Source organism: Cryptomeria japonica, chromosome 4, assembly GCF_030272615.1.
Source record: "Cryptomeria japonica chromosome 4, Sugi_1.0, whole genome shotgun sequence".
NCBI lineage: Eukaryota > Viridiplantae > Streptophyta > Pinopsida > Cupressales > Cupressaceae > Cryptomeria > Cryptomeria japonica.
The window spans coordinates 767,646,139-767,673,017 of NC_081408.1; the positions used below are offsets into that span (position 1 = coordinate 767,646,139).

The 26,879-nt window shown below is 35.5% G+C and overlaps 1 pseudogene; it reads right to left on the reverse strand.

Annotated features, from left to right (window-relative positions):
- Positions 1 to 4,028: 4,028 nt before the first annotated feature.
- LOC131875384 (uncharacterized) lies at positions 4,029 to 26,879 on the reverse strand (annotated as a pseudogene).

A 26,879-nucleotide genomic window follows, 5' to 3' on the forward strand; every position in this document is an offset into this window, starting at 1 on the left:
TCCATATGCCTAACAAATCAAACCACAACTTCTTACAAACTTCATCATTCTCATCTAGGATTATGGATAAGATGTCGAACATATCTGACTTAACCTTCTCTCGATGACGTTTCCTGGTTACAACAATGAAACAATGAAATATTTGAATAATCAACTTATAAGATTCGAGATCCAACATTAGGTTGAATGACCTCGTCCTTGCTATAATTTGTAAAATTTTAGCCCTTACCAAAAGTAGGGGCTTTGACATTATATAACCCATGTAGACTCTCCACAATCAGTTGTAGAACCTCTTTCATTGTATCATCATCATAAGGTACTCAAAGTGTTATAACCCTCATGATCCTAGATAAGAAAGAAGTAACCACCAACTTAATTTCATCATCCAAATGCCTTAACCACCTATGTTATTTCAAGGTAGTAATTATAGGAGACGGAGCTAATTGCAATGCATTCCAAGGTAACTGCTCAACAAGGATCAAACAGTTTTCCACCCTTTTAAGCATGTTCATGACATCATCCTTAGATTGAAATTGATCACTGAGCTGAGTACTTGCTTCATAGAGTGATCTTGCCAAATGTTTAATATCTTCAGTTATCATGGTTCGAACTGAAAAACAAAACTCTGAATCTTCTTCCAATAGGCTAACAAAACTTTATCCCAGATGAGTACTACAATAAATAACACACTAATGTCCAACTCTGTTTGCTACTAAATACTGCACCAATCTGTCTTACTTCAATTCACAGACATTTTAACAAATAGTTGGCATAACGGTGAATATGAAAGTTTTCTGCAACTATTTTGAATGTTGTTGTGATTTCGGCATCTGTAATAGGCTCTCCGTATTTGCTACAATTTTCCCCCCATTCAATCTTGAGAGATTTTGTCAAACAGTTGTCCTACAAAAACCCTTTCTTCTGATTTCTTCCTTCTAATGTTCTTTGGTTTTGTTGATACATGGTACATTTCGAGTGTTTGGAGACCTTACATCTTAACATGGAGTACAATCAATAATTAATCATTGTTTCAATTTAAAATGCACCAACTGGATATCTATGAACAATTTCTATTGCAACTATTCCAAAATTTTCACAAATAGTCAAGAAAACGTGAGTTCTGGACTTGATTTTTGGAAGATAATAACATGAAGTATAATGACCAAATCAAAGAACCTGGAGATACCCCTGTGACTTGTTCAAATTACAGTGGTGACACTAGTGCAGTTACCAACAGCGAACAGATTTGTCTATGATCTCAGCATTGAATGGATCCAGTTCGCTAGACTCAACCCAAAACGTCTTCACTGGTTAGTCAAACAATAATGATTAGAACCACGCCCAACAATAAATATTCGTGCCCAGCTACCTAAATTGCCAGTTATAGATTTTGCTTTCAGGTTGGTAACACTTGTAGAGGAATCGCTATTCTCAGGCTAATATCAAATTATAAAGCCTACACATTCACTCCAGAGTTCGTGTGATCATCTCAAACTCCCCTGCCTATAATAATCTCCCTACCTGGATGAATATAGTCGTCTCAAACTCCAGAGCCGTTAACAGTTTCACCAAAAGGAGGCAAACTCTTTGTAAAACAATTTTCACACATTCAGAGGAAAAACAACTCAGTTAATTCTTGTTTGCGCCACTAAGCACTCCATGTAACCATAACCTTCTTTTCATGTCCTGTAGATGTCCCATCTAGGTGCCCGGCAGCTCAATGGTCATGTCCAGGAATTTAAGTTGTTTGCCTATTCAGATTCCCACTAAATCCTGTACAAGAAGCTTGAAGAGATAACGCCTTTCATGAAGAGACGCTGTAGCCTATGTCCGATTCCTTCTATTCTCGTACTAGTTGAAGCGACCAAAAGACAACCAGCGATTCTGACAGCTTCCACAAATTCGCCAAAATGTGATAGACCTGGTTATCCAAACAACTCTTCTCCTAAATAATCAATTCACTCAAACACAAATGACAACGCACAACACCTGGTATATCTTAGTCGACGTTGTACCTTAACCCAAACGCTGACTGTGATCTTTGCTAGTGTTTGTGGCCCACAACCTGCCACAAACCACATGTCCCATGCCTCATTGATAATGCAACGTACGGTGCTTAAACTGGGCAATATTCATCCCATGAATTTCTGTCGCACTTCTCAAAACTGCAATCTCTGTGCATTCGCCGAAGGGTCACGCTACTGCAAAATCACCGAGTGCTTCAGTTTTTTCTTATTCATCACAGGCTAGCATGAAAACCAACTCTGGTACCACTATAATATTTCTTATGGATATTAATTTAGATTACTCTAAATTTATTTCACAAGAATTTCATGAACAATCTGCAAGAATTTAATCTCCAAAACATCCAATATTATGTAGACAAATTTCTATTTTAAAACTTTAATTGTAGTTTAGAACAAACTCTAAAAATCATATGAATGTTGCCATTAAATCTTCAGTAGAAGAAACAACAGAAATATTCAATCTTAGCCACGTAATTTACAATCAGATTGGAATTACGGACAATATGAATTTGAAGCACAAAGTGAGACACCTAAGTGATATATCCAACTGACAATGAGATTTCATCCACAGCCTCCAAGCTCGAGGGTTTACGTCCTCAAACCTGCTGAAAAGCCCAAGCTTCCCAGAATTTTCCAAGAGAGAACAATAACAAAGCATAAACCAAGTATACCAAAATGAGCCTCTTCGTGTACTTAAATAGCACATCCTTGTGACTCTTCTTCTCTTATCCTTTGCCTATCTCGTATAATTCTTCTTTAATAATAAAGTGACTTTATTTTATAATTTGATGTTGACATAAAGTCACTTAAATATGCTTTAATAAATAATTAAATTAAGTTGTCTTTAAAGTTATTATGTTTTGACAATTTAAAACTTAATTATTTAATTGATTTGGACTAATATCCAAAAAAGAGACATTACACAATACCATTGATAAGAAGAATAATCATGAGAAGATCATATTGATTTTGAATATCTACATGAAGCAACTCATGTTGAGAGAAGACAATATCAACTTTAGTTGCACGCATACATTCCAATAGAGAAGTCACATCATGTTGCCAAAGAATACCCAGTCATTTACTTTCCATGCCATGTTAGAAACAAAGAAATAGGTCCATCACGGTGCCAAAGAACAACCAGTCAATCATTTCCATGGCATCTTCATCACTGATTCTCCATTAAATATCATATCTTTTGTTGTTGTACTATCTTCAATATCAATTTATGATTTATGAGCTCTTGCCTGTCGTGGACTTCCTATGTCAGAAGCTTCATAGATAATATCACTTCCATCATTTAGTTTAACTGTGACCAACCATCACTCCAAAACATTAAGAACCCTCATCATTTTTCCATATTTTTATGAAAATGATATTGGCTGCATGTTGCTTGTAAAATTCAAATCAATGCTACTCGAATCATCTATACCATGTTCCATGCCTCCATAAATGAGAGAAGACCATCAGAATAGAACTAAAAGTACTAACATTTGACATTTTGCTTCCTCTAATAGAATTGTCTTCACTAACATTGCTATCAATAGAGAGATTATGCTTATACCAATATTAAAATTTTGCCCCCACCATATTGGTGTTCAACCTACAAATTCTATTTATTTATAATGCGGAGCTTTTGCAAATGTTGACACTTCTCAACCAATGCACCAAGAACTGTTGAAATGAAGCTACGGGTTGAACTTAATTTTCAAAGTTTTCTTGCACAATGGTTTGATAGTATGTGACCTCCAACATAGTTAAGCAATATAAATCAATGATATTTAATGGCTTGCATGAAGCCTTATCAAAATTTTAAGCAACTCTATTGATCGTCAATATATTGTTGCAGACTGCTACAAGTTTCCACACTTCACTGCAAATCTAAACATGGAGAGAAAATGCCATCTCAAGGCTTTGAAAAAATTTTCCAATAGAACTCACATAATTGCATCCAACACCCACAAAACTTTGCTGCAAATAAGAAAACAAAAGGCAATCTATTTAAAAATCTAAATACAACTTCCACTGCTCTATTGATCTTGTTTTTAACTCTTTTGCTAATTTCAGTAAGTGATTGGTATCCACATATGGATAATGTTGAAGTAGCTTAAGATTCATTATAAAACCACCAGCCAACAAGCGACTTCTTATGAAAAATGGCATATCACAACACTTCAACATTATGATAAGATGTCGCTTGTTGGCTGGTGGTTATACAATGAATCTTTAAGCTACAAGTCTTCATCATGTCTCTTAAGGAGTGTGGTCGAATTTGCAATTGTAGAATGTATGTCCACGACACTGTTATCCAATTGTTGACAAAAGTGATCTCGAAAGTCATTTAGCAAGTCAACAAAGAAAAAATATGTGTCAACTTCTATATTCACTACATTGGACTCATCCAGATCTATTTTGAATACATAGAACAATGGAGCTACAACTTCATTCATCTCTTGTGTTGAAAATGTTAGCTAGTTTGGATACCTGATTATCGAATTTTAATGTTGTCAAATGACAATTAAAATTCATGTGTATTATCTCAATTAAATTTTTTATTGTGTTGGACCCAAATGTAATGTGGGAAGCAATTAATTATGTTATTGGGTTGGACCCAAATGTAACATGGAAAGGCAATTCAATGACTATTGGGCTGGACCCAAATATCTAATGTGGGAAATGTATAATGACAATACAACATTATTTAATTGTCATGCAAGCCAACTTGAGGATGATTGGCACAAAAAGGGTGATATATAAACCACTTCAAAATGAAGTCATTTACAAACAATCATTTATCAAATTCTATCTGCTCTCCTAGCAACAATTCCCTCTCATGTGAACTTGTATAAGGCGATTGTGCAAAAACTCTTCAAGGTTGAATGTGGCAAAGTTGTCAAAGTTCTTCATAAGGCTCTTGAGCAAATCTGATCTGGAGATCTGCTCCTCCTCCTTATCATCTGCTATTAATAAAGGGTTGCATTCATCACTGATATCTTGAACAACAATCTGAGATAAGTCATTGCCTTGTAAACTGTCTATATTTGAGATAATACATATCACATTTAAAGGCTAGGTTTTTCACCTCTAAGAGGGAGGCTTTCCTAGGCTATTGGTGTCTTGTGTCTTGTGTTTTATTGTTGTTATTGTTTATTCACAAGCTGATTATAATCTAATTGGTTAAATTAACATTTGATTGCTTAAAATTAACACCTTGCACATATCTAATTCTCAGGTTAAGTTTTGCAAAAATGAGCAATATATCTTTCAATAATTCCTGATTTGAAATTGCCGAATTAGAATCTCTAAAAAAATGCACATCTGGATGTGTACGTTTCACATCATGTTTTGTATACTAGAAGAACTGATTACAGATATTGCTTTGGATGTGTACATTTCACATCATTCTTTGTATCCTGGAAGAACTGATTACAGATACTGCTTTTCCCAAGACTCAGTGGATGTTCTTCATGGGTGATTTAAAGTCTTCTAAGAATTCCACTTCCATCCTTCTTGTTACTTTTCAAGGATTAACAAGAAGCTCCTCCATGGCATGATTTTCTCAAATTTAAGCGCTGAAGATCAAACCCTAAGACCATCAAATACTTTGCATGCATGCTTCATAATACAAATAGCTCGAAATGTGATATAAAAACTAGACAAACAAATAAGAAAAGTCAATAAATTTTGCCTTTTTGAAAAAGATAGCTCCTCGCTAGCCCTCAAGCTTATTTTGGCTTGATTATAATTTGTTGATGATTTAAATAATATAACATTAATACAAAATTTATCTAGGGCTGATAAATCATATAACCCAAATACCAAAAACTTTTCCATATAAGTGAACTGAAACTGGAGGCCATAAACACTGCAAAGATTTAACATTAATCACACTGAAGCCTGTAATTTAGTCTCTCACCAATCTGGAAGAATTAAATCTTACAACCCCATATGGGAGTTGGGCCTTTGGCTATCCGACCAAAAAATAAATTCATTTTTAATCAAGAACCTCTCAGATTGCCACAAATCTAGAAGTTGTTGCATTTGGGCTCAAAATATCATCTGGGTTGCTCTAGAATCTTGATATCTGAAACATTTTCCTAGATCATTTTTGACCATTTGATAGTCATAAATACATTGAAACTTAAAAGAAACTAGACAACCATACTACTATATGTCTTGAAAAACTTTCTATCAAACGGTTTTGGAAGAAAATCAGCAGGTTGCAAGATTTCAATCTTCAATGTCGAGGTCTTGGATAAATGCAACAGGGATCAAACCTAGACTCTATCATCGGAAAGTGAATAGGCACTAAAACTTGCCAAATTAAAGATACCAACAAATCATTCCAAAACCTTGACATTTACACCTCTTAATTATGAGAGACTGGTTCTTGTGTATCATTATTCATGAATGATGACTCAATGATTTTGATTTATATCATAATTTGGCTTGAAATGAAAAAATTGATGAGATCAAGGGGCTCTATAATGAATGGTTCGTAAGACACAACACTTCTGAACACCTTGCAAACTAAGGTCGGGTCCCATGGAGGGGGGCTTGCTTAAAAATAGAGCTAAGGCTGATGAGAATTTTTAGAAAAATTTTAAATATGGTGGTCCCATGAATGTTGTTGTGCAAACCAGCTTAAAATTTGAACTACTAAATTCAAGGAAGTTTGAGCACAAAAAAGATAAAATTAATTAAATAAATGTCATTTTCCCTCTTCATTTGATTTTGGTGAGAAATGGAATGTGCAAATTATTGACAAGTGGCAAACAAAGTTCCTAAGCTGGTGGGGCAATTTCTAGCACCACCCTTTTTTTATCTGCTTCCTAAAAAGTAGGGGCTCCTTTTTTGGGGGGAAAGATTCTAAATAATCCTGTAGAGGAAAAAAAATTGCTCATGGGACCATTTTTTCCTTCAAAATAGAGCCTAAGCCCCTCCCATGGGACCCCAGCTTAAGTGGGCTTAATCTTGGAGAAAATGGAGTAGTACTGGAATGAGCAACCTTTCAAGAAGGCCCAATATTTCACCTCTGTGAGTATCACCTAGATGCAATGAGTGCTAAGCGTACCATTCATTCTCATGAGAGATGGCTTATTGTGAGGCACTACTCATGAAACATAAGTCAATGAGTTTGACTCATAAATTACACAATTGAATCATAATTAGCAATATCATAATTTGACTTTCTATGAAAAATATCTCCTACTTATCAACTTATGAGCTTCAGTGACTCTATATAATAAATGATTCAAAAGGCACAACACTTGTGAAGGTTTTGCAAATGGAGTGGCAAGCTAAATGGGTTTAACCTTAGAGGAAACTGTTGGCATATGTGCAGAGTTTGATGACATGATGATATTGTATATTCTCATTGATGTCAATATGTTGAAGTATGAACCGGTATATTGAAGTAAGCAAACTAGCAAGAGAACCGGTATGATGATGTGAACCGGTATATGTGAAAAAGTGAACCGGTATGTTGGTTCAAGTGAAGCGGTATGTTGAAGTGTGAACCGGTATGATGGTATGAACCGGTATATTCAAAGTTTTGTATCGGGGTTTGATTTGATATGACTACCGGCTGGTAGTCTCAGCTTCAGGATTTATGGTTGATGCATTTCAAGTCTGTGTGATTCAACTGACGATATTCTATGATCAGTTAGCATGAAAATGAAGATCAGATCATGTTGCCACGTTAGCCTTGTGCGCGTGAAGGATTTCCTTGAGGATCTTGCATGAAGAAGATTGATCCTATCTACCTCGAGAATGTGCAAAGTCTCAATAAACGGTGGAGAGCGCATGATGGGTTATTTGCTTCCAGAAGCGGCAAAGAACGAACGATGGAGAACGTCTTGAGATTTGTTCAAGATTGTTTTATTCTATGCAATGTGTTTGAATGATCAGGATTGAACCGACTATATTGATAACCTAAATGTTTAGGGTTTAGGGTTTATGCTACCGACCTATCCGTTTCCTATAAGGTCAATGATGATTTACATTGTGAAGTTGTTGGCAAATGTTATGTGTGTATCTAAGTGAAGAGATACTTGATTCTTTCCAGACTGGTGCAATGAGTTGAGATCTGCAGAGTGTGATTGCAGATGTGAAGGAACTAAAGTGGATATGTCTTGGCATTGAGTGTTGTTATTAGATCAGTGTATTACCTGTTGACTTCAAACCATTTCAGCGGTTGAAAAATCCCTTTAACGGGTGGCTTTAACAAGCTTTTTATAAATCCTTTAACAGGGTGACTCAAAATCATTGAGTTCTCAAAATCCTCTTCCAAGGTAACCTTTAACCGGGTGATCCCTAGCAGGATCGGTTCCTAGCAGAACCTATTGTAAAGTCCTTAACCGGACTAGACTCCTAACATAGTGGACTTCAGAAGAGTTCAAGAACAACTTGTGGGTATTCATCCCCACCGTGGTTTTTCCCAGTTTGGTTTCCATGTGAAAAATCAGTGTGTTATGTGTGATGTTTTTTCATGTGATGTCTTAGTGTTTTCTGTTAAGTGGTAAACCATGTTGATCCAGTAGTCATTATATTTCTGATGATGTATTACTTGTCTAAGCATATGGGTGAAGTGGAAATGAGATATTAGGTTGTGTGAAGATCTAAGTGTTACCAGTTTATGTGTTTCACAGTCTTATTGTGTTTTACCGGTAGTGCCTTGATTTAGATAGGTGATGTTGTTTACCAATTAGTGCAGTCTTTGCAGTCAAAGTGGTTTAAGGAAGTTTTTGTCTATACTGATTCAACCCCCCCCCCCACCCCTCAGTATTTGTTGAGTATATATGGGTAAGTGCACAAAGATGGTGGTCAAAAAGGGGGTATAAGTGGACACTTTTTTTCTGAAATCGGGTGAACCTGAACTTGGAGGCAAAATTTGAAAGTCATCCACTCAAGATATGAAGATAATCAAAGAACAAATATTGTAGTACTCTGAATCTGGTTTCCAAACTACTGAAATTTTTCAAAATTGGATAAGATTAAGGGGGTCAAATCCTTCGCGCACGAAAAATTGACCCTGATTTCATCTAAAAAACATAACATAGTGTCTCACGTGCGCATCAAAAAAGTCATAGTTAGATTTAGTATTTTGACAAATCCTTTGGCAGAAAGATATTTAAGAGTGAGCACTAGAAGATGTGTAGTTTTTGTAATTTTTTGTTGAGTATGTTTTTTTTAATGATTTTTCCGATCGAGCACATCCTTAAAATTAGGTACATGTTCGTGCGTGAAGCATAAGTTGCACTAAACAAATCGAAAATACAATTTTTTTAAAAAAAAATTGTAAATAATCAAGTGCACTACAATAATATATAAATTTTTTTAAATTAGGATAAGTATATCAAAAGTTATTCAAAAAATGGTGCACCTATGTCTGTGAGAACTATGGAGACACTGGTAAAATAAATTCAATAATAATATGGTATTGTTGTTCAAATTGAAAAAGAATTATATGGTTAGAAAGCTCAGAAGATGGGTAAAAATATGGTGGAAATTTTAGAAATACCCACTTGTTGAAGTGTAAACCTAATGATGACAAAGTCGATAAACCAAGTTGATAAAATGAAACACGTCAAAAATGGGAGAAATGGAGGGAAATCAAACTTCCAAACCATAGCTTTGTCATCCAGGCCTATTTCCAAGCCTAAACAGTCAAAAGCGCGTATGGGGTACTTATGGTTTAAAAAGTGCGTATGGGTTACTTATAGTGTAAGCGGCACTTACGCGCTTGTTTCCCTATAAACAGTGCGTACATGCTAACTTTACTATAAACGGCATGTACGCGCTATTGTATAATATGATATTCTATATATAACATGTGTATATACATATAATATATGTAATATATAATATGTGTATAATATGATATTGTATATATAATATGTTTATATACATATAATATATGTATATATATAATATGTGTAATATGATATTGTATATATAATATGTTTATATACATATAATATGTATATATATAATATATTAAACATATATATACACATGTAAGTGTATTGTCTCCCCCTCTCAAATGCATACAAGGTGCCTCTCTCTCTCTCTCTCTCTCTCTCTCTCTCTCTCTCTCTCTCTCTCCATACCCCATCCCTCTTTCTCTTCTTCTCTCCCTCCCTCCCTCCATACCCCACTACAACTGTGTCTGCACTTCTATAGAAGTAAGTGAATTTATTTCTTGTCTGCAACTTCCTCTTTGATTTTTATCATGTATGCTCTCTTAAGAAAATTGACTGATGGATTTGTGTGTGTATATTGAATAGGAGGAATAGGGTTTGAAATTGAACCACGGGTGTATTACTGTGACAAACAAGGAAACCTGTAGCAATATTCTTCTCAAATGTGTTTTTAATGAGCAGAGTAGATGTGGAAAATAATGTCAACAAAGCAACATGATGAGTCAAAGTACCTACAATATGTTTTTCAGAAGGAAACAACAGGTAGGAAGAGAAAGAGGGAGAGTAACACAAATGATGTCATGTAGAATGATAGTGGTGAGTATGCGAGAGTTCCCATGTTGTTACACAATGCCTGTCACCTAAAGAAATTAAAGTTTGTTGTATGCATGGCAGTGGTAGTATATGATGATCATCACTTGTTAAATAGCTTGGAACGATACATTCCCATGAAAGAAATCAAGTATGTAATTCTTATAGTCACAATCAAGATCGGTCTTATAACCTTGCAAATTGAATAGCATCATATGTTTTAGAACTTAGGCAGAGTTCTTAGGGTTAGGTCAAGCTCTTACACTTGTTTTTAGCGAAGCCTTGTTGTTTGTTCGCTTGGAGTCTCAATGATTGATGGATTTGTGTGTGTATATTGAATAAGAGGAATAGGGTTTGAAATTGAACCATGGGTGTATTACCGTGACAAACAAGGAAACCTGTAGCAATATTCTTCTCGAATGTGTTTTTAATGAGCAGATCAGATGTGGGAAATAGTGTCAACAAAGCAACATGATGAGTCAGAGTACCTGCAATATGTTTTTCAGAAGGAAACAATAGGTAGGAAGAGAAAGAGGGAGAGTAACACAGATGATGTCCTGTAGAATGATAGTGGTGGGTATGCAAGAGTTCCCATGTTGTTACACAACACCTGTCACCTAAAGAAATAAAAGTTTGTTGTATGCACGACAGTGGTAGTATATGAAGATCATCACTTGTCAAACAGCTTGGAATGATACATATAATCCAGTTTCAGAGCTTTATTTATTACAGGCTTCTATTTTGTACTTTGAATTGTTCAAACTATATAGGTTGCCAATATAGGAAATAAGGGACTATGGTGCACGGGCACTTAGCAATTTTTGTTGAGTTTGTTTCCAGGATTGTGGAATCATGTTTTTATTTTTGTAATAAGTCCAAGAGGCCATTGAGTGTGTGCTCAAATGATTGTAAGGGCCCTAAGAGTCTTTGTTTGGCCATTGTTGGCATATGAACTCTTAAGGGTGCCAGGTAGAGCACTTAATAGGATAAGTTTTTTTTGGTTAATGTAGGTTAGCTAATGTTGTTTTGAGTTTGTTAAGGTCATATGAGTCATTTGAAAGTAAACAATTTTGGGTTTGAGAAAATTTGCTCACCTATGCAACAAATTGCAAAATTTGCAAAAGTTGCAAAAGTTGCAAAAGGTGCAAAAGTTGCAAAAGTTGCAAAAGGTGCAAAACTTGTAAAAGTTGCTCACAACAACTTTGCAACATTTTCAGACACCAATGGTTAGTTGGTTGACACAATTAATAAAGGATATTTCCTGCACATATTATTAATGCAATTTTTTCTTTCCTTTAATTCTCAAAATATGAAAAACTAACTGTCATCTTTTTTGGGAAAACAAACATTCAATCCAACAATCGTCAGGTCACAAAGAAACTATCGGACTAATGGCTTAATGTTTCCAAACTGATAAGAAGTTTATAACTACCACCCATTGACACTAAGGTCATAACACAACCAAGGCCCAAATTACACATAAACTGCATTGACCATGAATACGTTGCATTCAATGTAAGAGGCACAATGCCTGTTTTGTTCAAGCAAACAAGAAGTAAACCAAAATCAAAGAACAAATGCTAAAAATAGAAGAGAGGGATGGAGATGCCCTTGCATCAGACTCCCTAGGAAGAAAGAAAATCATGAGCTACTACTCATGAAGTATTCCATAAAATGACCCAACTTAAGCATGTCAAACTCAATCAGCTAAGAGGCATCCTCAAGAGAATGATCTTTCCATTTGACCAAGTAGAAAAAGTATTCATGCTGGCAGGTTTTCTTTAACAGTTGTTTATCCAAAATACAATCTATACTTTACGAAGGGAAAGAATTTATTTGTAGTTCCTGAGGGACTAATTTGTTTGCATCTATCATACCTTCATTCACACTCCCTTTATAGGGATATAAATCTACTATATTGAAGATGGGAGAGATGCCCAAATCTGAAGACAAAGCTATCTCATAATCATTGGTAAAAATAATTCCTAGTATTCAACAAGGACCAACCTTCTTCATGTGAAGTTTATTGTACATCCCAGTAGGAAACCTCTCCTTTTGAACATGATCCAAGACAAGGTCTCCAACCTGAAAAATGAATTTCTCTCTATTTCTTGTCAATATGTTATTTATACCACTAATTTCTTATTTCAATGTTCATATTCATTGCTTCCTGTAGATCATGGATGGCTATAGAAAAATCTTCACCATTTGTAGTGTGTTTCTCCATCCCACCATGATCTCTAAGTTCAAACATATCCTATAGGTGCATTATATATAAAATATATAATGAACCAAACCTTGTACTTTTGTTTGGAGAATCACTATAAGTGAACTCTGTTTGTTCTAATACTAGATCCTAACTACCAGGTGTTTTCCCATCAAGACGCCTTAGCATATTACCAAGACTCTTGTTTACAACCCCAGTTTGACAATCCATTTGTGGATTCTAAGTAGAACTGAAACACAAATTAGTTTCCAACCTCTTCCAATGTGTCCTCCAAAAATGTCCCACAAACTTTGAATTGTGATCGAATACTATACTTGTTCTATCCAAAAACAAATGGTATGCACAACTTGTTATCCTTGAACAACAAGCCCTCCTATGGCATATAATCTATCTATGGTCCTCTATCTCTACTGATAGGACTAATGTAATCTTTGAATGCTTCCTTCAAATTGGCATCATCTTCCCACAACTCCTTCAATCTTTCAAAACCAACTATATTCGTTTGTATTTCTTGCAACAATAAATTCTTCCTTCTTAATGCATCATCAACCCTATTTATTTTCCCAATTTTATGGTTCAATACAAAGTTAAATTTTTTAAGATATTCTATCCATTTAGCATGCCTTTGATTTAACTTATGCTGAATATTTATGAATTGTAAAGCATGATTATCAGTATACACCACAAATCATATAGGAAACAAGTAATGTCTCCATTTCTTCAATGATTGTACCAAGGCATAAAAGTCAATATCACAAGATGAATACTTTGTCTTAGCCTCATTCAACTTTTCCCTAAGTAAGCCACTGGTTTCCATTCTTTACTGAGAACAACCCCAATAGCTAAACCACTAGAATCACACTCAACTTGAAACACTTTATCAAAATCAGGTAAAACAAGGATAGGCTTCTCAATAACCTTTTTTTTAAGAAATATAAAACTTTCTTTAGCACTTTTATTCCATCCAAATGGTCTTTTACTTCTCCTAATAGTTTCAATAATTGGAGCAACAACATGACTAAAATTCCTTATAAATTTATGATAAAAAATAGCAAGAACATGAAAAATCCTTACCTCCATTGCACTTCTTGGTGTAGGAAAATCAAGAATGGCCTAGACCTTTTCTTCACCAATTTTTAAGCCATCTTTGGATACCTTAAATCCCAAGTAGATTAGTTCAGTCTCCAAAAAACATACAATTCTTGATGTTGATCTGCAATTTCTCCTCATGCAATCTCCTTATTACCATCCTCAAATGCTCCGGTCTATGTTCCTCCTTTAATCTACTAAAAACCAAAATATGATCATCCAAATATACGATCACAAACTTCCCAAGGAAAAATTTCAATACCTTATTCAACAGTCTCATAAAAGTAGTAGGTGTATTAGAGAGTCCAAATGACATGACCAACCACTCGTAAAGACCATCATTAGTCTTAAATGTTGTCTTCCACTCATCTCCAGATCTGATCCTAATATAATGGTAACCACTTTTAAAATCCATTTTGGAAATTTACATAGAGCCACTCAAACAATCCATTGTATCCTCAATTTGAGGAATAAGAATTCTATATCTAATTTTTATCTTACTAATAGCCCTAAAATTTGTGCGCATTCACCACTCAGCTTCCTTTTTTGGTACTAAAATGGTAGGAACAACACAAGGGCTAAGACTTTCCCTTATCAAACCTTTCTGAAGTAGCTCTTCAACTTTCCTTCTAATCTCCTCATTCTCCTTAGGTGTTAACTTATATTGAGCCTTATTTGGAAGGATAGCCTCGGGAATCAGATCCATGTGATGACTTATGCTTCTAATAGGTGGCAATGCATCCAGCAACTCTATTGCAACAATGTCTTTGTACTTCTCCAAAATGGACCTTGTATTTCTTGAGGTAATTCTTCCAATCTTGTTGAAGTAAGGACAAGCTTGGGCTTAAGTACCAAAGCACGAGTAAACTCTTTTTCCTTCATGGCCTAAATGAATTCATTTCCACTCACCAACATAACTTTCCTACTACTACAACCACTACTGTCTCCTTCTTTCTCTTGGAGAGGCATTAAGATATGTTTAACTCCATCCTTCTCTATGGTATAAGTGTTCTCACTTCTTTCATGCACCGCTTTCCTATCAAATTACGATGATCTTCTGAGAAATACATGGCACACATCAATGGCCATTATATCACATAATACACTATATTTATAACCACCAATCTGAAAATGAACACAAGCCTACTGACTTATCGGCAATTGATGCCCTTTCTACAACCATGACACCTTTTACTAGCTATGCCCATATTGGTTGCTCTTGAAGCATTTCCCATTGAACTCTCTTCCTTTACCTTATGAACCTCATCTTCCATATGATCTTCCTTTATTTTGATATCGTCCTCTATCATTACTAGCTACTCTACTACAATGGTGGGTGTTACCAACAATAATATTTAAGTCGCGTCGCCTTAACTAGCAAGGAAAGGAAAGGGCGAAAAAGGCAAGTAACAAAAAACCAATTTTGGGATTACTCGTCATTAAGAGACAAGTCCTTCAAAATAATGGCATGAGCCTACATCAAGATTTCATGCAAGTGGATTCAAATTTTGAAATCATTAGCATACGCACCCATCCCCGCCAACTTGTTTGTCGCACAGTTGCCTTCCTGTCTCACATGGCAAAACCTGATGTCTCCTCATGAAGTAAGGAGAGAATTAGACTTGGCAATGAGATGGTTGGATTTCCAATCCAATTTTGTTGCCCCTTTGAGCATCATGATGGTGTTTCTAGAGTCACCTTCAACAATGATGTGTTTAAGTCCCTTATTCCTAGCTGTGATCAACCAATGGTAAATAGTTGTCACTTCAGCCATGCTTGAAGTTTGAATTCTATAATCTTCCACATAGTCAAGGATGAGGCTACCACATGAGTCTCAAATCACTCCACCCCCTCCCACTTGACCGGGTTGCCCCTAGATGACCCATCAAAATTCAGCTTCAACCAAACAATAGCGGGAAGGTCCATGATCTAATCCAAAAGTTAATGTACTAAACATACATAATTAAATTCTAATAAAATATTTATTTAATTAAAATTAAAATTAAAACTCCAAATCCCCTTAAAAACCTTTAATCAAAATTAATTATTTTTAATAAATAAAACTCAAAATATTACATCTAATTGCCGAGCATGATTAATACTAATGTAGTTTTTGAATAATGCCTTTTCATTGTCCACTTCATAAATCAATGTGCCAAACACTATTCGAGAAAAATTCGAAGTTAGTACATCACGTAAAAACCATGAGTTAGTTCGGTCACAAAAAGACCCTACTAAATATATCATTTTTCAGTATGGAGAATGTCTTATGAATGAAGGAAAAGTTTTAAATCTCATTAAAAATATATCATTTTTAACATTATCTGACAACTGGCTCATCTGGTATTTTACAATTTCATGTACTCTCTCATCTTTTGTACTAATATAAAGAGCATAAATAAAGTTTTTAGGCTTAGAAGGTTAAATGGGCTCTCGAAAGGGAAATGCCTAAACTAGCTCAGCTTAATCAAAACCCATTACATTTTAAAGCTTCACTTAGCTTACGAGTATGTTCAGTAAACAGGGTTTACAATGTAGTTGAATATTTTCTCTCTGTCTCGATATAATTTTCTGTTGTTTTACCCTTTCCTTGCTTGTTTAAAATATAAATGAGTTATATTTGTAACAGTTTCTCTCTTTTTATTTCCCTAAAAATTAGAGGTCTGCGCTCAAGACTAGACCATTATCTCAAAGTGAGTCTTGTCTTGAATATTTCTCTTAGCTTGAATATTTCTTCAAATCTCTAATATTTATAGACAGTGCAAAAGTCTTGGTTTAATTTGAATATATACTACTTTGCAGATATGAGGACCGAGAGAAAATCAACTCGATCGAACTGGCTATTTGTCCAATTTCACTTCAATTCTCAATGCACAAAAACCCAATCATATGAATTTTGTTATATTTTTGTAAATAACACATCATTATAAAATGCAATGAAGAAAGTTGAATTATACTACTTTAATAGACATAAAAAAAAATCTACCCATTTTTTAAATGATTAAACAACTCTTACATATTTTTAAATATAATATTATATCTTTCATGTCTTAATATCTAATATTCAATAATATCTATTAACAAAAGAATGTCATAACCAATTAAAAGTATCATTAAATACATTCAAAATATGTAATTGATGAAAGAAAAGAATAGTGAATAACTCACACAAAATTTGGTTTAGATTGACCATACTAACACCTCAAGTTTTCTTGCATTCACTTTACCAAAACCCATATCTAAAATGTCATTGACGTAAAATTTATAAACACAAAACAAAGTTTGCTTAGGAAAGAAAGCAACGTATTCAAAATCGGTTCAGATGGTAAATGAAATATAGCTTTAAAAATTTAGGAATGAACTTAAATAGGGTAAAAGGGATGGCCTCATCCACAATATTAAACTATTTACTATTTACATTTTGCTTGCCTTTTTTTTTCATAATTTAGCTATTTCATTACATTTAGAAGTCGTCTGAACATAATAATGTGGAAATAAAAATCTTTAAATATTGATTAAATATTAAAAAAATTAAAATATTATTATATTTTTAATAATTTATAGTATTATATTAATTATATTTATAATCTTATATATATATGAAGGGGTAAAAACTTTATTAAGAATTAGAAAAGAGTACTACAATCACAACTAGGGGACCCAGCCCCAAAAACTTAAGAATCAAAACTATAAATCCAAGAACAAAACCAACTATCTTCCAGATTCCTATCCTCCTCAAGGAGTTGATCCAAATCCTGACGTAACTCAAGGACATCTGCATCCAATCCTCAATCTTCCAGCCATCATCATGCTCGGAAGCCAATTTGGCCAAACAGTCAGCTACTTGATTCCACTCCCTCAGAATATGAACAAATGAAACCTCCTCCATTTAGCAACTAACCTGAAGAACTCGCTGAACAACCAAGGCTAACTGCCAATTAATATCAGACCTTATCTTAATCAACAAGTTAATCAAGATCTAAGAATTAGCCTCACAAATAACCCTTCGCCATCCCAAGGCACAAGCCCTCTCTACATCATAAAGAATTGCCAAACCCTCCATGAGATTAACAATCTTCTCCCCCTCATGAACTGAGAAAATATATATCATCAAACCCTCTACATCCCCAGCAGCCCCACCAATCCTAGCAGGTCTAGGGTTGCCTCTAGAAGAACCATCAGTGTTGATTCTCAAAACACCAGCTGGAGGAGGTAGTCACCGACCCATCCTCTGCACTCTCCTGTACCCAATCTTGTATCTCTTGAAACCTCCATAAAATGACTAAATCCCTTGTAGACCAAGTCTTTCCATCAACTGTGCATCCCCTTTCCCCAAGGGGAAAACCACTTCACTCTTAGGTGCAACCATCTCTTGTATCATACCTAACATGCACATCCACTCTTGCTGACCTATCAAATTCACACCATAAAATATCCTAGGATTTCGCTCCAACCAAATTTGCCATAGAAGAAAAGTAGGTCCAACATACCAGACATCCTACAAAAAGGAGGTCATCAAGGGGGGCCTTCCCATACTATCCCAGAACTCCACCAAAGAGGAAGCATGAACACAAGGTTGTCTCCAAACTTCCCACCACCAATGCCAAAGTTGCATAACAAAGGAGCACCTGATGGACAAGTGCAAGGAATCTTCCTCGTCTTTCCTACATAGAACACAAATAGAAGGCCCTTGAAAACCATGTTTACGTATATTATCCCAAGTCAAGCAACTATTCCAAGCCAAAGTCTAGACAGAAATTAGATTTTGACCACAAGATCTTATTCCACACCCTCTTCCACCAATTAACCTCTGCCCTAGCTAGCTTTTGAGCCAATAACCCCTGATAACCAGAAGCAACAAAGTAGATCCTCTTAGAATTATGGGTCCATGCCTGAATGTCTTCTTCCGGGAGAGAACTACAATGCCTACTACACAAAATCTTGTGAAGCTCAACACTCTCCTCTTGCATTCCCATATCTAGCCACTTAGCGAGATCCTTCCAACAAGCCCTCACCAAATAGTCATAAAAGGAGAAGGACTTGAATTCACTCACCCTATCCCAACCAGCTACAAGAAATCTTTAGCGCAAAGGAATCAAGTGAGGAAACTGTGAGGTAAGAGGAGGGAAACCATCCCAAGAATCTGACCAAAAAAGGGCTTCAGTACCCCACCTACAGATCCAAATAAACCATCCTTGATGAGGTTTTCACGCTTCTACAAAGTATTCCAAATCACCAAACCTTTCCCCACAAGAGGGTATCTAGGAATATCATAATGAGGAGCTCCAGGAAAATATTTATGAGCAATTATTCTAGCCCACAAATGATCTTGCTCCACACACCATCTCCAGAAAAGCTTAGCAAACACAACTTCTCTGAACAATGTTGATTGACTGAGCCCCAACCCTCCATATTGCTTTGGACTGCACACATCTTCCCACATTACCAAGATCCACTTGGAGGACCCCAATCATCCTCCCCATAAAAACTCTCTCTCCAAAGAATCCAACTCCTTAAGGAACCCCACCAGAGCCACCTAAAGCATACACCTATAAGTAGGGAGATTCTTCGCAATCGGCTTTAGAAGATGAACCCGCCCAGCAAAAGATAGCCATCTATGTGTCCAATGAGTGAATTTCATCCAGAACTTGTCAATAATACCCTGCCAAGAACCCTTGGGAAGACGACCAACAGATATTCAAATACCCAAATAAGTAAAAGGAATGGTCCCAACCTGAAACCTCAATATATTAGCAATTCTTCTCTAGATGGGTACTAGAGTATTGAAGAAAAAAATGGAGCATTTATCCTCATTAATCAATTGTCTTGAAGCCACAAGATATATGTCCACCAACTACCTTAAAGAAGTAGCCTCCCTAGCAGTAGCCATGCCCATCAAGGCAGTATCATCAACAAACTACAAATGAGACTGCAAAAGCAAATCTCCACCCCAGCACCTGAATGATGCCTAACTCAACATTTCTTTTCAACAAATGTCCAAGCCCCTCAACAAGAAGTAGAAATAAGTATGGGCAGAGAGGATCCCCTTAGCGTATACTCCTAGAAGCCCCAAAAAAGATCATAGTGGTCTCCATTTATCAACACTGAGAAGGACACTAAAGTAAAACAACTCATGACCCATTGGATCCACTCCTCACAAAACCAAAAAGCAACCAAGATCTTACGCAGGAAGGACCATTTAACTCTGTCATAAGCTTTATCCATATCCAACTTTATGAACATCATCTTCTTGTGGGAGCTAGCCATGGAATGAATAGTCTCTGTAGCAATAACAACTCCATCCAGAATTTTTTGACCCTCAACAAATCCACTATGTTCCTTTGAGATTAACCCCTTAAGCCACTTCTTCAACCTCTCAGCCATTAATTTTGAAATAATTTCATATGTCACATTGCAAAGGGAAATAGGTTGAAACCAAGTTAGCCTATTCGCCCTTTCACACTTGGGAATGAGAGCAATGAAAGTGGAATTAAAAGCTCTTAACATCTATTTTCTCTTCTCAAACTCCTGGACAACCGCCAAAAGATCCAACTTTATAATTTCCCAGAATTCTTGAAAAAAACTCTATCAAGAAACCATCAAACCAGGAGCTTTCCCTCTCTTAATCTGAAACACAATCCCCTCCAGCTCATCAAGAGAAATCTCTCTCATTAGATACTCAATTCTTATTAAGTTCTGATTAAGTTCTGATTAATTTTTTATAATTTCCCAAAATTCTTGAAAAAAACTCTATCAAGAAACCATCAAACCAAGAGCTTTCCCTCTCTTAATCTGAAACACAATCCCCTCTAGCTCATCAAGAGAAATCTCTCTCATTAGATACTCAATTCTAATTTAATTCTAATTAAGTTTTGATTTTTTTTTTTTTGTGTGCATGTAGGTACATCTTGTAACTGCTTTTAATGGTGGAGATCTAATTTATCTAGATCGCTTTTGAAACTACGGAGATCTAATTTATCTAGATTGCTTTTGAAACTATGAAGATCTAATTTATCTAGATCGCTTTTGAAACTGCTTTTAATACATCTTAGATTGGATCAAACTTATATAATACTTTAGATTTCAGAATATTGGGTTCTTTAATATATAGATTTAAGACATGCATACATGTTCTAATGTACATGCATGATGCCTTAGGATCACATAATATGACCCCTTGGGACACCTTGTGATCCTATGGGGTCATAAATGTACATGGTCCTAGAAGGGGTTGAATGCATGAGTTAGAGTGCATGCACATGTGTGACAGGCCTTTAGGACCACATTGTGTCCTAAGGGGTCACACATGTGTTCTAACACATGCATGACCCCTTAGGACCATATATGAGCCCTTTTAACATCCTATACTTAGTGTATACAATATACCCTAACTACTAAGATGTTAAAAGGGCTCATATGTGGTCCTAAGGGGTCACACATGTGTTCTAACACATGTGTGACCCCTTAGGACAACATATGACCCCTTAGAACACAATGTGGTCCTAGTAAAGGCACGTCACACACATGCACATGTTCTAACTCTTGGTATAATATGGACATGGCTTAAAATGGGATGCAGGCCTAATTCGGACATGTGGCAAGAAAGGGGGTCAAACTAAATTATAGGACACATGTGGCTTAAAAGGGGAATGAATTTGAAAATAGGAGATGGCTTAAGGGGATATGCGCATGTGTTCTAGAATGTACATGTGTGACCCCTTAGGACCACATATGATCCAGGCTTAGAACACAATGTGGTCCTAAAGGCCCATCACACACATGCATGTATTCTCACTCATGGTATAATATGGACATGGCTTAAAAGGGGATGCAAGCCTAATTGGGACATGTGGAAAGAAAGGGGATCAAACTAAATTGTAGGACATGTGGCTTAAAAGGGGAATGAATTTGAAAGTACATGTGTGACCCCTTAGGACCACATATGACCCCTTAGGGTAACTATGTGATCCTATGGGGTTATACACATATACATGGTCCTATAAGGGGTTGAACGCATGAGTTAGTTCACGTGTGCATGTGTGACAACCCTTTAGGACAACATTGTGTTCTAAGGGACCATCAATTATTCCCCAACTACTAGGATGGTAAAAGGGCTCATATGTGGTCCTAAGGGGTCACGCATGTGTTCTAACAAATGCGTGACCCCTTAGGATCACATATATGACCCCTTAGAACACAATGTGGTCCTAAAGGCCCATCATAGATGCACGCATTCTAACTCATGTGTTCAACCCCTTAGAACCATGTACATGTATGACCCCATAGGATCGTGCATAGTGTCCTAAGGGGTCATGTATGTGGTCCTAAGGGGTCACACATGTACTTTATAATGTGCATGTGAAACCCCTTAGGACCACATACATGACCCCTTTGGACACTATTCTTGATCGTATGGGGTCATATATGGTCGTAAGGGGTTGAACACGTGTTACAACACATATGTACATGACCCTTTAGGGCCACATATTCAATGAGCCCTTGGGATACTAGGATGTTAAAAGGGCCATATGTGGTGGACTAAGGGGTCACGCATGTGTTAAAACACGAGTGACCCCTTATGACCAAATATGATCCCTTAGGATATGATGTGATCCTATGTGGTCATAGGGGGTATGTTGTATACACTAGATGTTAAAAGGGGCCATATGTGGTCATAAGGGGTCACGTGCATACATGTTAAAAAGCACATGCATGACCCCTTAGGACCAAATATGACCCATTAGGACATGATGTAATCCTATGGGATCATATGTGGTCCTAAGCGGTCGTGCATTTGTTAGAACACATGTGTGACCCCTTATGACTACATATGACCCCTTACAATCCATTGTGCTCCTATATGGTCATATATTAGTTCATATGGGTCAAATGGTCATGTATGTCATCCTATAAGTTTTGGTTTTTCAACATTTTCATTTTATTTTGAAAAAAGGTTTTAGTTTTACTTTTTCTACATTTTAGTTAAATTTCTATGTTTTGGTTTTTGCTTTGGTAAATTTTAACAATGTTTTAGTTTCGTTTTTGTTGTAATTTTTTGGTTTTGGTTTTCATTTTGATTTTGTATTAAATATTTTGGTTTTGATTTTTTGGGGGGTTTTGGTTTCGTTTCAAGGTTTTCAACATTTTTATTAAATTTATTCATCAACCATGAAAAAATAATTTTATTAAAAAAATAGTATTATTAAAACCTAGATTAACATTTTTAAAAAATCCCAATCTAATCAATTCATAAAAACAAATCATTATCAATAATTTAAAAAATAAATTTCAAACTAAATTTAACTAATTTTGAAACTAATAAACAAATTTTTAAACTAAAAACATTCTTTTCTAATGAAAAAATAATTAATATTAAACTAAAAATCTATTTTTTTAACAAAAAAATTTAATTTTTAAACTAAAAATTTAATTTAAATATGAATTATTGAAAAAAAGGGGTGTTGAGCGTACCTGGAAGACTTGCAAGAGGCTTGCTGGCACCTTCTAGGGAGGGCTCCACTCCTTCAATCGGGATCCCATATGGCAAAAATAACCCCACTACGTGTTTAAAAAAAATTATATATTTGAAATGGGATATCGTGTTGAAATGAAACGGGATCCCATTTCATTTCAACATGGATCCATGTTTCATTTCAACATGGGATCTCGTTTGGGGTTCTAGGCTCAGGATCCCGTTTGGTTTTCAGCTTGGGATCCCATGCGTAGGCGAGATCCCAATTCGTCTCCTATTGACTCTGGTTGATTTCCACTTTTTACTAAGTCTAAAACTTCCATATTAAGTGGCCACAACTTCTTTCACTTACCCTAAATAAAGATTCCAATACAGTAAATGGCATGTGAATTAGAGTTCCCTAGGTCAAGTTATGAAAAGATTAGTGAACAATGGTAGATTAGGGTTTTAGAGAAACATACCTATAAATAGTTAAATGTCCACCATTTTCTTGTCTTATTCACTTTTTCAATATCAAGTGTAGAGGGGTCCACATGAGTCAAGATGCCAAGTAGACAAGCACTTCAACCCACAAGGATGGAGGCCCTAAGGCGGGCTCTTAAGGAGGGTGGCCAAACACATGAGGTACGACATCCAACTCTGATTTGTATTGAATTTTATTTTATTTATTTTTTTTGCATGTAGTCCTAGTTTGACCTATGGCCCCCCTAGGTTGGGCACCATGGTCCCACCTAGGCACCATGGACCCATCTAGATGTCATGGTCTCACCTAGGCACCATGGACCCATATGGGTGTAATTGACACATATATGTTTGTTAAGTAATCATTTATAGAAAATATGTCAAATGAAGGTATGCTAGAAGTAGAATCAACATCAATTAGGTGAACATTAACAAGAATGAGATTTAAAAGAAAATACATGACATTCACATTGAAAGATGGTCAATAGGATTCTTTGGTGGGATTAGAAGGATTATATCCAAGTCCAAATGATGACTCACATGTTTAGTTATCCAAAGGAACTTCGATTCTATGTCAACCATTGCCTCTATATCCACTCTTAGCCAAGATATGGAAATTGGGACCATAAAGAGATGCCATTTTTAAAAGATGGCAAATGAAGGTATGCTAGAAGCATAATCAACATCAATTAGGTGAGGATTAAAAAGAATGAGATTTAAAAGAAAATACATAACGTTCACATTGAAAGATGGTCAATGGGATTCTTTGGTAGGATTAGAAGGATTATATCCAAGTCCAAATGATGGTTTGCATGTGTAGTTATCCAAAAGAACTTCGATTCTATGTCAACCATTTCCTCTTTATCCACTCTTAGCCAATATATGGAAACCGAGACCATAAATAGATGCCACTTTTGAAAGAGATGGTGGAGCCTCATACATCTCAATGCCATAAGAAGAATAACTAGAAGAACTAGAAAATTTAGTTGAAGTAGAAGCAACAATTTGGAAGATGTTGAATTTTTTGTAGAGAAGGAATAGAAAACTTTAAAGGAGATTGAGATGCAAATTTAGTTTGAAAATAACTTTGTAAGTTCTTATCAGTTGCTTCCAAAGTATACATCTCATTTTCTTAAATGAATTTAAGATTTTAATAGAGTTGAAGGGATCACTTGCATAGAATGAATCTGAGGTCTCCCTAGAATACGGTTATATGTGAGGGTATTGAGGATGACATGGATAGGTGTAGGTAAAATAGGACCTATCTTAGCATGCAAGGTTATTGTACCTAGTCATTGTCTACAAATACTATCAAAGACACATATAGAATGAGAATTAGGTTGAATGAGAGAAGAATTGACATTGATATTTTGCTACAAGTCAATGCTACACACATTAAGGCCAGATCCATTATCTACTAGAGTTAATCTTATAGAGATGTATAATATCGCCCTATCGATATTGATTCAAGTTGCTCTAAATTTGTTGCACAAGAACTTCATGAAAAATCTGCAAGAATTTAATCTTCAAAACATCCAATGTTATGTAGACAAATTTCAATTTTAAAACTATAATTGTAGTTTAGAACAAGCTTTGAAAATCATATGAACATTGCCATTAAATCTTCAATAGAAAAAACAATAGAAATTTATCCAATCTCAACCACAAAATTTATAGTCATATTGGAATTATAGGCAATATGAACTTGAAGCACAAAATGAGACACCTATGTGATATCTCCAACTGACAATGGGATTTCATCCACTGCCTCCAAGCTTGAGGGTTTGCATCCTCAAACTTGCTGAAAAGCCCAAGCTTCCCAAAATTTTCCAAGAGAGAACAATAACCAAGCATATCAAAATGATCCTATCCATGTACTTAAATACCACATCCTTGTGACTCTTCACATATCCTCTGCCTGTCTCTTGGAATTCCTCTTTAAAAATAAAGTGACTTTATTTTATAATTTGATGTTGACATAAAGTCACTTAAATCTTCTTTAATAAATAATTAAATTAAAAGTTGTCTTTAAAGTTATTATGTTTTGATAACTTAAAAATTAATTATTTAATTGATTTCCTATCTCCTTAGAAATTGCTTGTCCTCAAGTAATACCAAGATCCCAAACAAATCTGAAAAATGTTTCAACATTCCTACGATGTATCTACATGATACAATTGAACTCAACATCCTTGCCCAATTCTACTAACTGTTGAACAATCCACAAAGAGAAAACCAAACTGCATATGTTTCTTGGATCCCATGGCCAAGTTTTAAATCTATTTTCCTCATTATCTAGAGAAGTCAACTCATTCTTAATTTCTCCTCTGTAACCCAGCATAACAACCATCTGAAAGAAATAAACTAATAATCCCACAAGCTGCAAATCCTCCCTCCAAAGAAGTGGACATCTCATACCATGACGGAATTTGATTCTCGGTATACCACTCTGTCAATCTCTTCCCATTTGGCATCCTAAACATATACAACTCATTAATTTTCGAGTTGAATGAGAAATTATATATACTCCTCACAATACAATCAAGCTAATAAGTACTCCCTTTTTTTTGTAGAGATTAATGCTCACATCTACTTGACATATACCTATCATGCTTACGTTGATCTACTCTATCAAAACTAAAGTCTAGAAGCTTATTATCATATGAGAACCAGTTTGCAAGCCTACTGTAACAAAAGGCATCAGCACTATTAAAATTGATAATCTTTTTTTTAACAACCTCAAGAATTCATTTTTTGACATCTACTAGTAACAACTTGTCCATCCTCACTTCCCAAATATGAAAATGACTATATTGAGCACTCACCCTCATGCTATCAACTCCCAACTTCACTAAAAAAACTATTGAAGGGAAATAATTCATAATTATAGCTTCATTCATAGCAATTATTTCGTGAAGCAAGTGGCGCTTCCTACCAAGATTACCTACATAGAGCATATCAATCTCCTTATGTTCATCAAAACCAATCAGCATACTATTGTTTGCACTTACATAGTCTTCATTATCTTTGTCTTGTTTGAGAATCTTCTCATGCCCGACTTCTTCTAACATTGGAAGATCATTAATCAT